Source organism: Prunus avium, chromosome 4 (assembly GCF_965620075.1).
Source record: "Prunus avium chromosome 4, drPruAviu1.hap1.1, whole genome shotgun sequence".
In the NCBI taxonomy this organism is placed as follows: domain Eukaryota; kingdom Viridiplantae; phylum Streptophyta; class Magnoliopsida; order Rosales; family Rosaceae; genus Prunus; species Prunus avium.
Window position 1 is genome coordinate 36,513,024 of NC_142287.1, and position 10,933 is coordinate 36,523,956.

Genomic DNA, 10,933 nt, shown 5'->3' on the forward strand with positions numbered 1-10,933 from the left:
TTTGAGTGATCGAGAAGTAGTGAGACATCTTTCTTTGCTCGATCGTTAAAGTTCGTTGAATTAGTGGTGCAAAAGACATGCAGGTTTGCAAGTTTGACGTTAAATTATGATAGGAGGCAATCCCTGAAAGGCTCTCAATAATTTGCGTTGACATATTCAGCATGGTTTCTATGACTAATTCAGAAAACATAATAATTAGGCTGTAATTAATTATTGGGAGGGCTGTAAACATTTTCCTCTCTATGATTTTTATGTATTAGGGGGTTGTTTGAAAAACGTCAAGGGATTTTCGGAAAGTCATGGCTCCTCCCTTGGTCAGAAATATGTTCATGAAGAATAAAAGTATATGCCGCTAACTCTGGATGACTTAAATGATTTGTGGGTTTCAAGTGCTTGACGAGCTAGCTTTAACTAATACATATTGAGACATTTGTTGAGAAAGGTCTATCCCCGCCCACATTTGTCTGGAAAGACATAATTCGCAGGGAACATTTGTCAGGAAAGACATAATTGGCAGGGAAAGGTCTATCTTCTGTCCGGAAGCATTAGTTGGCGGGAAAGAACAAAATTCACTAGGAAAAATCTATGCCGACCAAAATTTGTCAGCAAAAAACACAATTCGCCTTGAAAGGTTTACGCGGCGAAAATTTGTGGGGAGAACATCTTCGTTGAGAAAGGTCTATCTAAGTGAAAGTTTGTCTGGAAGGAACAATTTTCGGCAGGAAAGAGCCATCCCGACTAAAATTTGTCGGCAAAATAATGAATTCGCCGGGAAAGGTTTACACGGACAAAATTTGTTGAGAGAGAACAAAATTTGCCCCATTGTAATTTTGCCGGGAAAGAGCAACCTTTCCCCACGGAAATTTGTTGGGAGAAAGACATTCCCCAGGAGATGTCTATCTAGACGACTAATTGTCGGAAAATTACAAAATTCACTGGGAAAGGTCTATCTAGGCAATTTTTGTGTGGAAAAGAACAAAATGCTCCAGCAAGGTTTATCCCGGGGAAAATTTGTCAGAGAGAACAAAATTGTTCTTCGAGAAATGTCTAAATCGGAGAAAGACGAGTCTTCAAACATGGAGGGGGATCACCGAAATCATGAGTTTTGATACAGCGACAAATAACTAAACAAGGAGATACATAAAACCTTGACCCATTAGGCAGGGATAGGATCCAAGTTCATACAAAATTTTTATAATTTATGAATTTTTATTTATAGATATTATCCACAATGTATCGGTGGACGGATTTTGTAAGGGTATTATTCACAATGTATTGGTGGTGGACGAATTTTGTATGGATATTATTCACAATGTATCGATAACATATCTGTACATTCTATTATGACACATTATCGACAATTAATAACTCAGTTGTAAGTGATCATAACATATTAGCTAGCGAGCGTAAAGCTCAGTAATTGAAGCCTCATTTTCTGATATTTCAGCAGATCTAGATCCACTCGATTATTTTAACCCTGAATTGTACTTGTCCATGCTGCTGTGGGCGAAGAATGCTGGTGCTGAGGGTATTAGGAGATTGAGAGAGTGGCTATTTAACATGAGAACTGTCAAATATAGAGAAGATTAATTGAAGGAAGTGGAGAATGTAGAGAGAATTGGAGCTGAAACATATTTTCTGATTTCAACATGTTGTGTTTGTATTACTTACAATACATTTATAATTACAAGCCAAGACAAGGCATCCCTAAGACAAGGAAACAAAGTTTCCCTAAGACAAGAAAGTAAAGTAAAGCTCCTTAAAACAAGGTTCCCTAAAACAAGGTTCCCTAGAATAAGGACTAGGACTTTGTGTAATTAATCTATTACAAGCTAACACTCCCCCTCAAGTTGGTGCGTAGATGTCGCCAATGCCCAACCTGACCAGTGAGTTGTGAAATACTCTGCTAGAAACTGCTTTTGTCAATATATCAGCCAGCTGGTCTTCGGACTTGACAAACGGAAGCTGAATTTCTTTGTTTTCAAGTTTCTCTTTAATGAAGTGTCGATCCACTTCAACATGTTTAGTGCGATCATGCTGAACTGGATTATGGGCAATGGATATGGCAGCCTTGTTATCACACAGTAGATGCATTCCTAATGTAGGTGCAAATCCAATCTCTGTAATCAATTGCTTTAACCAAAGGAGTTCGCAAATTCCTTTGGTCATTCCTCGAAATTCAGCCTCTGCACTAGACAAGGCAACGACTTTCTGTTTCTTGCTTCTCCAAGTAACCAAGTTACCTCCCACAAATGTGAAGTAACCTGATGTTGATCGTCGATCAGTGACATTTCCCGCCCAATCCGCATTGGTATAGCCACTGATATTCAGATGACCATTTCTAGAGAACATAAGTCCTTTACCTGGTGCGGACTTCAGATATTTAAGGATTCGAAGAACTGCATCCATATGATCTTCACTTGGACAATGCATAAACTGACTAGCAACACTTACAGCATATGCGATGTCGGGTCGGGTATGGGACAAGTAGATCAATCGCCCCACTAACCTTTGATATCTTTCTTTGTTAGTGGTTATCTGATTGGGATATTCCCCAAGGTGGTGATTCTGAACGATTGGAGTGTCGACAGGTTTGCAATCTAGCATCCCAGTTTCTGCCAATAAATCTAGAACGTACTTTCTCTGGGAAAGAAATATGCCTTGCTGTGAACGAGCAACTTCAATGCCCAAGAAGTACTTGAGTCCACCAAGATTTTTCATTTTAAATTCCTTTGCCAAACATTTTTGTAGTTGAGAGATTTCCTGCGTATCATTCCCAGTAATAATCATATCATCAACATAAATGATTAGAGCCGTTACCTTCCCTCCTTGGTGTTTTAAGAACAGAGTATGGTCAGAGTTACTCTGCGTAAAACCATAAGTCTTCATAGCCAAGGTAAAACGCCCAAACCATGCCCGAGGAGACTGCTTCAATCCAATAATGCCTTTCGTAATTGACACACCACATTAGCATGAGGGGATGTAACATATCCTGGTGGGATATCCATGTATACTTCTTCTGAGAGTTCTCCATGCAAGAAGGCATTTTTGACATCAAATTGGTGGAGAGGCCAATCAATATTTGCTGCAATGGACAATAGCACTCGAACAGTGTTAAGTTTTGCGACTGGGGCAAATGTTTCTTCGTAGTCAATACCATATGTTTGGGTGTATCCCTTTGCCACAAGCCTTGCTTTGTAACGTTCGATGGACCCATCAGCATTATATTTCAAGGTGTAAACTCATCTGCATCCCACAGTCCTCTTTCCTTGAGGTAAGGTCTCCAGTGTCCATGTGTGATTTTTCTCCAGAGCTTGCATCTCCTCCTTCATTGCTTGAACCCATTTTGGATCCTTCAGTGCTTCACTTACTTTTGTTGGAATATGAATTGCGGATAACTGATGTACAAAGCCCTGGAGAGATTCAGATAATTTTCCAGTAGACACATAGTTGGCAATTGGATATTTTGATGCCTTGCCACCATCCGGTGAGTACCGAATTGGTGGTTTTCCACGGTTCTGTCTAACAGGTAATTGATATTTAACAGTTTCATCAGCTAAAACAGTAGATGTAATAGAATCACTTACCTCAGGAGTATTCTCAGGAGATTGATCATAGGGTACTGAGATGTGAGGGGGGTCTTCATCAGTCTCGTCGATAAAATATGAAGAAATATCGTGTTCTTGGCGGGATGACGACCGGTCGCTGGGTTCCTGGCGACCGGTCGCTTTTGGGCAGGCTCTAACTCCAGCTTCAGAATTTTCTGACGACCGGTCGCTAGGCTCCTGGCGATCGGTCGCTTTTGGACAGAGTCGAAAATCAGCTTCAGGACTTGCTGACGACCGGTCGTTGGGCTCCTGGCGACCGGTCGCTTTTGGACAGAGTCGAAAATTAGCTTCAGGACTTGCTGACGACCGGTCGCTGGGCTCCTGGCGACCGGTCGCTTTTGGACAGAGTCGAAAAACAGCTTCAATACTTGCTGGCGACCGGTCGCTGGGCTCCTGGCGACCGGTCGCTTTTGGACAGGTTCGAAATCCTGCTTCAGAATTTTCTGGTGACCGGTCGCTGGGCTCATGGCGACCGGTCGCTTGGCTCCAGTTCCGAATCTCAACTTCATTGCTTTGGTTTGTTTTGCTCCAATCTTCAGGTCCTTGAATATCCAGAGCCACCTTGTTCATCGGATCATGGAAGAACATCTCGGACTCCATAAAGGTGACATCCAAAGTGACATACGTACGACGGCTGGAGGGGTGATAACACCGGTATCCTTTCTGATGAGCAGCATAGCCTACGAAAACACATCTGAGAGCACATGGATCAAGTTTGCCACGTTGATTTTTATGGAGATGGACGAATGCCACACAACCAAAGACTCGGGGCGGAAGCATCTGAACGGAGGGCAAGGGCCCATGTTGGGCAAGTGCTTGTAATGGAGTCCGGAAGTCTAAAACTTTGGAAGGCATTCGGTTGATGAGGTAGACTGCGGTAACTATAGCATTATCCCAATGGTGGCGAGGAACATGAGCTCCAATTAAAAGGGCTCGTGCTGTTTCAAGGAGGTGTCGGTTTTTTCGTTCCGCAACACCATTCTGTTGAGGAGTTTGAGGACACGTAGTCTCTTTGGAAGTAAGTCTGAAAATCATGGTTGATATATTCACCCCCATTGTCAGAACGAAGGACTTGAATCTTGGTAGAGAATTGAGTTTCAATTTGCTTGTGAAATGACTGAAATATAGGGAACACATCGGTTTTATTTTTCATCATGAAGAGCCAAGTCATGCGGGTACAATCATCTACAAAGGTGATAAACCACCGGAAGCCAGAAGTTGTAGAGATAGGTGAAGGGCCCCAAACATCAGAATGTATCAAAGCAAATGGAGTAACACTTTTATTTGTACTTAATGGATAAGAGACTCTGTGGCTCTTAGCTAAGATACAAGTATCACATTGGAAATCAGTGGTACAGGAACTCGAAAACAAATCTGGAAATAGATGTCTCATATAGCCAAAGCACGGATGCCCCAAACGTTGGTGCCATAGCCAAAGTTGTCGATCCTTCCAAGTCGATGAGTGCTTCACACTATATGCCTTTCCCATACTGAAATCATCCACATAGTACAACCCCCCTCTCTTAGTACCACGACCAATGATCTCCTTGGTGAGAATATCTTGAAATAAACAAAAATCGGGATACATAAGTACACAACAATTTAGTTGCTCAGTAGCTTGGCCAACAGACATCAATTTATTAGACAACGATGGGACAAGCAAAGTATTTTGAAGAGTAAGAGATGGAGAGAGGCCAATGGTTCCAGCACCGACCACAGGAGAAGTAACACCATTCGCGTTGGCAATACTTGTTCGTTGTGGTGTAGTTGTACTTAGAAAATCGGTTGAATCAAACGTCATATGATCTGTGGCTCCTGAATCAATAATCCAACATGTGGAGTCACTTGTATATGATGTATGAAATACATATCCACAGTTACCTGAGTCACTGAAAGATGAAGAGTTCTTTTCCGGTACTGAGGTAGATTCTTCATGAGGAATTAATGTTATCGGAGGATCCATGGTGACAAGGGCAGCACGACCCGTTCCTCCAGCAGCAAGTTTACGAGCCTTGAGAGCCTCCCACCAATCCGAATAGCCATGTAATTTAAAACAGGTTTCTCGAGTGTGCTTTGGATTCCCGCAGTGAGTGCAACCATTCCCATATGTGGGAGCCTTAGGTCGAGAAGGTGGAGTAGTCTTGTTGGTAGTAATTTGTGGCTGGAGAGAAGCAGTAACTGGGGAATTGAGAGTTGGAGTCGGGCGAGAGGGTCGGTATGTTCCTTTTGTTGCCAATCCTGCTCCAGTTGGTGTTGGAGCTCCTAACATCACAGCTTGTCGGATATCCTCTCGTCGAACATGAGCATAGGCTTGCTCTACTGTAGGAAACGGACTCATTTGGAGCACATCACTTCGGGCTTTGTCAAGCCGATCATCCAAACCATCCAAGAAAATATAAACTCGATCTTCTTGGATGATATCATAGTATTTCTTAATATCCAGCTCGCACTTCATCTCATTTGGACGACGAAAATCGATTTCTCGCCATAAGCCTTGGAGATCATTGTAGTAAGCTTCAATCGAACCTCCCCCTTGTCGCATACGGGAGATTCGCCTTTTAAGATCATACACCTGGGAGGTGTCAGTGCCATCAAAGTAAGTTGTGGCTATTGCATCCCAAACTCCTTTGGCCGTCGGGAATCTAATGAAGTTGCCAATTAACCTTGGCTCCATGGAGTTGATTAGCCACCCTTTCACAATTGCATTTTCTGTTCGCCATCGGTTGAATGTCGAGTCTGTCTGAGAAGGTGTTGGGAGTTCACCAGTGAGATATCCCAGCTTGTCTTTGCCAGCAACATACATCTCAATAACTTGAGACCATAAGGCATAGTTGGAGCCATCCAATTTAATGCCAATTTGTGCAGAAGAGGTTTCATAGGTAATTGTCGGAGTCGGGGTCGTAGTTGATGTAGATGCTTGTGTCTTCATCAACTTAGCCATTTGAGCAGCAAATTCTGTGAAAGTAGGTTGAGAAGGAGTAGCCGGATCGGTAGTGCTACTTTCAGTGGGAAAGAAATCGTTTTCTCCCATGATAGCAGCAACAATTCGAGACTAGAGTCAGCAAGATCGCTGCTCTGATACCATGTCAAATATAGAGAAGATTAATTGAAGGAAGTGGAGAATGTAGAGAGAATTGGAGCTGAAACATATTTTCTGATTTCAACATGTTGTGTTTGTATTACTTACAATACATTTATAATTACAAGCCAAGACAAGGCATCCCTAAGACAAGGAAACAAAGTTTCCCTAAGACAAGAAAGTAAAGTAAAGCTCCCTAAAACAAGGTTCCCTAAAACAAGGTTCCCTAGAATAAGGACTAGGACTTTGTGTAATTAATCTATTACAAGCTAACAAGAACAGTTGAAGCCATGGTTGGTCCTCTCATCTAGATTCTCCTGAACACATAGTAACCCATTACTGTATGAATACATCTCAATATTTCAGCTTTTGAAACCGTAGCCATCAAATTTGAATCTATGAGGTTTAAAGCCGGCCGTCTCTTCCCTCCAGTTTATCCACGCCTGCAACAATGTTTTAATTTATATCAACAATACTAGCCAGTCGTCGAGTCCTATAGTTCAGAAGCAAATAATATTCATCATACATAACTTATACATACATAGCTAAGAAGATCCTCTGCATTCCCGTTAATGTGAAAGCTACTATTTTTATGACCACTGCATATCTCCATGTTCGAATTTTAGGAGGTGTGTTGTGTGTGTTGCTTTGATATTGTTGTTGGTTTATGTGGTGAAGGGGTTTAGAACAATAGGACAATAGTTGAAACAAAGTGATTTTATTATATTGGAGGAGAATAGTACATAGCTTGGTGTATGCTAATTGACCTCCTTAGCTTATTGGCTTATTGGCCACCACACTTGATTTAGAATAGTTTAGGCTATTTGGTCTAGCTTGAGCTGTGAATTCCAAGATCTTAATTAATCTTGAAATAAGTATAATATGATATACCAGCCTAAATGGAAAGTATGTGCAGATGAAAAAGTCAACAATACATTCTCATTGGAAGCAAATGCTCTGCTTTCTGTGTGCCTCTTCGTCTTTGTCCAAGGGGCAAGGTAAGCGAGGACCGTAGCTCAACCCAAACGACTTCAAACTAATTTCATTTTGATTATCTGACTCCAAGCCGGCCGGACAATTCTCAGTCTAGAAATTAAATAGCATGTCTTTGAGTAATGCTACATTCTGAAAATTGAACTGTAATTACAGGTCTTTTGATCAATTAACTTCTGTTGCCGCTCAAAAACAGAGAAGTTCAAGGAGATGAACATGCTACTTAAGAAGCCATTTTATTGCAATAAATATGTCAACTTGAAGCAAGAAGACACCAACTAAACTTTAGTGCTAACACAGTAAATAAAACAACATTTAAAGCCTAAATTTGTTACAGAATGGTTGGTACTCGACCATTACCGAGGTTATGGTTCAGTAATATTTGAAGGCTCATTTTCTGAGACATAGACAGAGAGGCTTTTGGATTGGTCTGACTCTTTCAATGTCGATATGTCTGATCCAGTCTTGTGATGAATATAGAATGCAGGTTGTGAGGGTACTGGAAGTCCGAGAGACTGGCTGTTAAGCATGGATACAACTGAAGCCACGGTTGGCCTGTCCACCACATTCTCTTGCACACACAGTAAACCAATGTGGATGCATCTCATCGTTTCAATTCGTAAATTTGTCGTCAACACGGGATCTATGATGTTTTGAATTGTATCCTCCCTCCAATTTCTCCAGGCCTATAAAAGTAGATCAATATAGTCAAAAAGAAATTTTACCAAGGCAAAACAGAGAATATATAATGACTTTAATGTATTCATACTCACATAGGTTAACAAGTTCTCTTCATTCTCGCCATATCGGAAACTACCAATCTTTTTACCGCTTACAATTTCAAGAACTAACACCCCAAAACTGAAGATATCCGTTTTGACAGAAAAGCGACCATGAACTGCATACTCGGGAGCCATATATCCACCGCATGATTATATTCCATTTATTAGACATGTAAGTTTTTCTTCTTTTTTTGATGAAGCTTTTTGAATTTTGTTGCAAGAAGAGCACAAAATGAAAGTGTAAGTTAGCTTGCTATATTATCACAGTACTTACTAGGTTCCCCTAACTGTGCTTGTATCTCCTTGAGTTTGATCAATAAAAAACAGTCTTGCCATTCCAAAATCAGCAATTTTGGGGTTCATATCTTCATCTAACAAAATATTGCTGGCTTTGAGATCGCGATGAATAATTCGAACCCGAGAATCTTCGTGGAGGTACAGAATCCCTCGAGCAATGCCTCCTATGATCTTGTAACGTGTTTCCCAATCCAAATGCTTGTGATTGTTTGGGTCTAAATTCAATTTCATTAAATGAAATATGAACTTTTTTAATCTTTAAGAAATTATTATAAATTATATGAAATTTGAGGCAGAGAAAATATACCAAAAATGAAGTGATCAAGACTTTTGTTAGGCACGTATTCGTAAATGAGAAGCCTTTCGTCTGTTTTCAAGCAAAATCCTAGGAGCCTGACTAAATTCCGGTGTTGAAGCTGAGCAAGTAACATGACCTCATTCTTAAATTCACGATCACCTTGTCTAGAATTTTTGGAGAGCCTTTTCACTGCTATAGGTTGCCCATTTAATAGTCTACCCTGAATGTTCAAAACAGAAAAATAAGGAAACCATGCTTAGATTAATATTTTTTTTTTCTTTTGGAAGTGATTGTTTTGTTACCTTGTAAACAGCTCCAAATCCACCTCGTCCAAGCTTATTTGCATCAGAGAAGTCATCTGTTGCAGATCTTATAGTTTCAAAATCATATTGCAATGATTCCACCAAATTTATTTCTTCCGAATTCTCATCTGAAAAGCAACAACTTAGATCACGAGTAAATGTGAGTAAATGCACAACCTCTAAATGTAGAACCTCAGAATCCGAGATGAACTAAATTAGCAAATAGAGTTCCAAAACTTCAGATGAGATAAATGCATTTTAAAGAGTAAAGACTGTGTGACAATTAAACAAAGTTGAACTTACCTTCACCAAGTTTTACCCTTCGTTTCCTTACTCTTAAGAAAATGCATATGCTGCTGAGGATAGTGACAAAAGCAACCAAAACCACAACGATGATGATGACAGTTTGTTTTTTGTTACTCTTCTTTTTTTCTGAAAACACATGGATTCTTTTATTAACAGCCAAAACCACACCACACAATTGTATAAGACATCGATTGAATGATATGCAGGGTAACCATACTACCATAACCGTATATACGTACCATCTTTGGGTGCTGGTGCTGCTGGAACTGGAGCTGAAACCTCTACTAACGAATCGGCTGTAGGCCTAAAGAAAAGATGAACCTCAAACCTTAAAGTACAGCTGGGTTTAAGAACTCTTCCTCCATGACTTCCAAAGCAACATGTTGGAATATCTAAGATGGACTCCTTAAGGCAATTGCTGCAATTTTGCTTGTCTATGTCTGGAGTGCACTGAACAAGTGCATATATTGTTTGAGCTCCTGGGACAAATGCATGTCCTGCTGCAAATTTTTTAAGAGAATCCCCTGATGCAGCTCTGTCGCTTAACTTACCCAACAAGGAGTTAAGCACCAGCCAAAACTGTTGAGAATTAATTACAGGATTTGGACCAGGCAAATACCTAACAGGGGACTGTTTCTCAATACCAAATATCAAGTTGTATGAGTATCTCACCATACAATCTTCTGCCCAAAAGATCGCCTCCTTCTGACTTGAACAATTTCGCAAGAGACTATGAATGGACGTGGCGAGACAAGCCTGACAAGGTTCCTGTGAGAGGTCTCCTCTGCATAAGGCAATCGCATTGACCTTGTTGGAGTCTTGTCCCATTGATGAATTGTAAACCCGTAATTGTTTTCGGAGTTGTTGGGGAAGGAGAAGAGGAGGCTGTTGAGGTTATCTTGGTACTTGTCACCTGCCTTGTAGGTGCCAGTAGTATCAGAGCATTTCCAGCAGTACTCAGCTCTTTCTGTGCACATAGGATCTTCATATTGGGCTATGATGGGAGCAACAAGGTTTAAGATGATAATAATAGAAACAGCAAGATTAATGAACAAAATCAACGATCTTAAGCAACCCATTTTACTTGCTCAATTCACAAGTAACAGTTTCAAATTCAATAGAACCGGGCCTTTTGTTCACTTTTCTACCCATATCATAAGTTTCATGACTTGTAAGAGGTCTTGTGACTCTTGTGTAATGCGGGCTGATATCAGCCACACTTTGAGAAAGAAATACAATTAATTGTCAATATTTCATCATTTCCAATA

General features: G+C 40.6%; 1 pseudogene across 1 annotated transcript; it reads right to left on the bottom strand.

Annotated features, from left to right (window-relative positions):
- Positions 1-7,887: 7,887 nt before the first annotated feature.
- LOC110754821 (cysteine-rich receptor-like protein kinase 29) lies at positions 7,888-10,657 on the bottom strand (annotated as a pseudogene). The gene is made up of 6 exons (XR_015835202.1): positions 9,933-10,657; positions 9,663-9,783; positions 9,360-9,487; positions 8,737-9,277; positions 8,454-8,604; positions 7,888-8,366 (listed from the first exon to the last, which is right to left on the bottom strand). The product of XR_015835202.1 is annotated as a cysteine-rich receptor-like protein kinase 29 (transcript).
- Between the last annotated feature and the right edge of the window lie 276 nt (positions 10,658-10,933).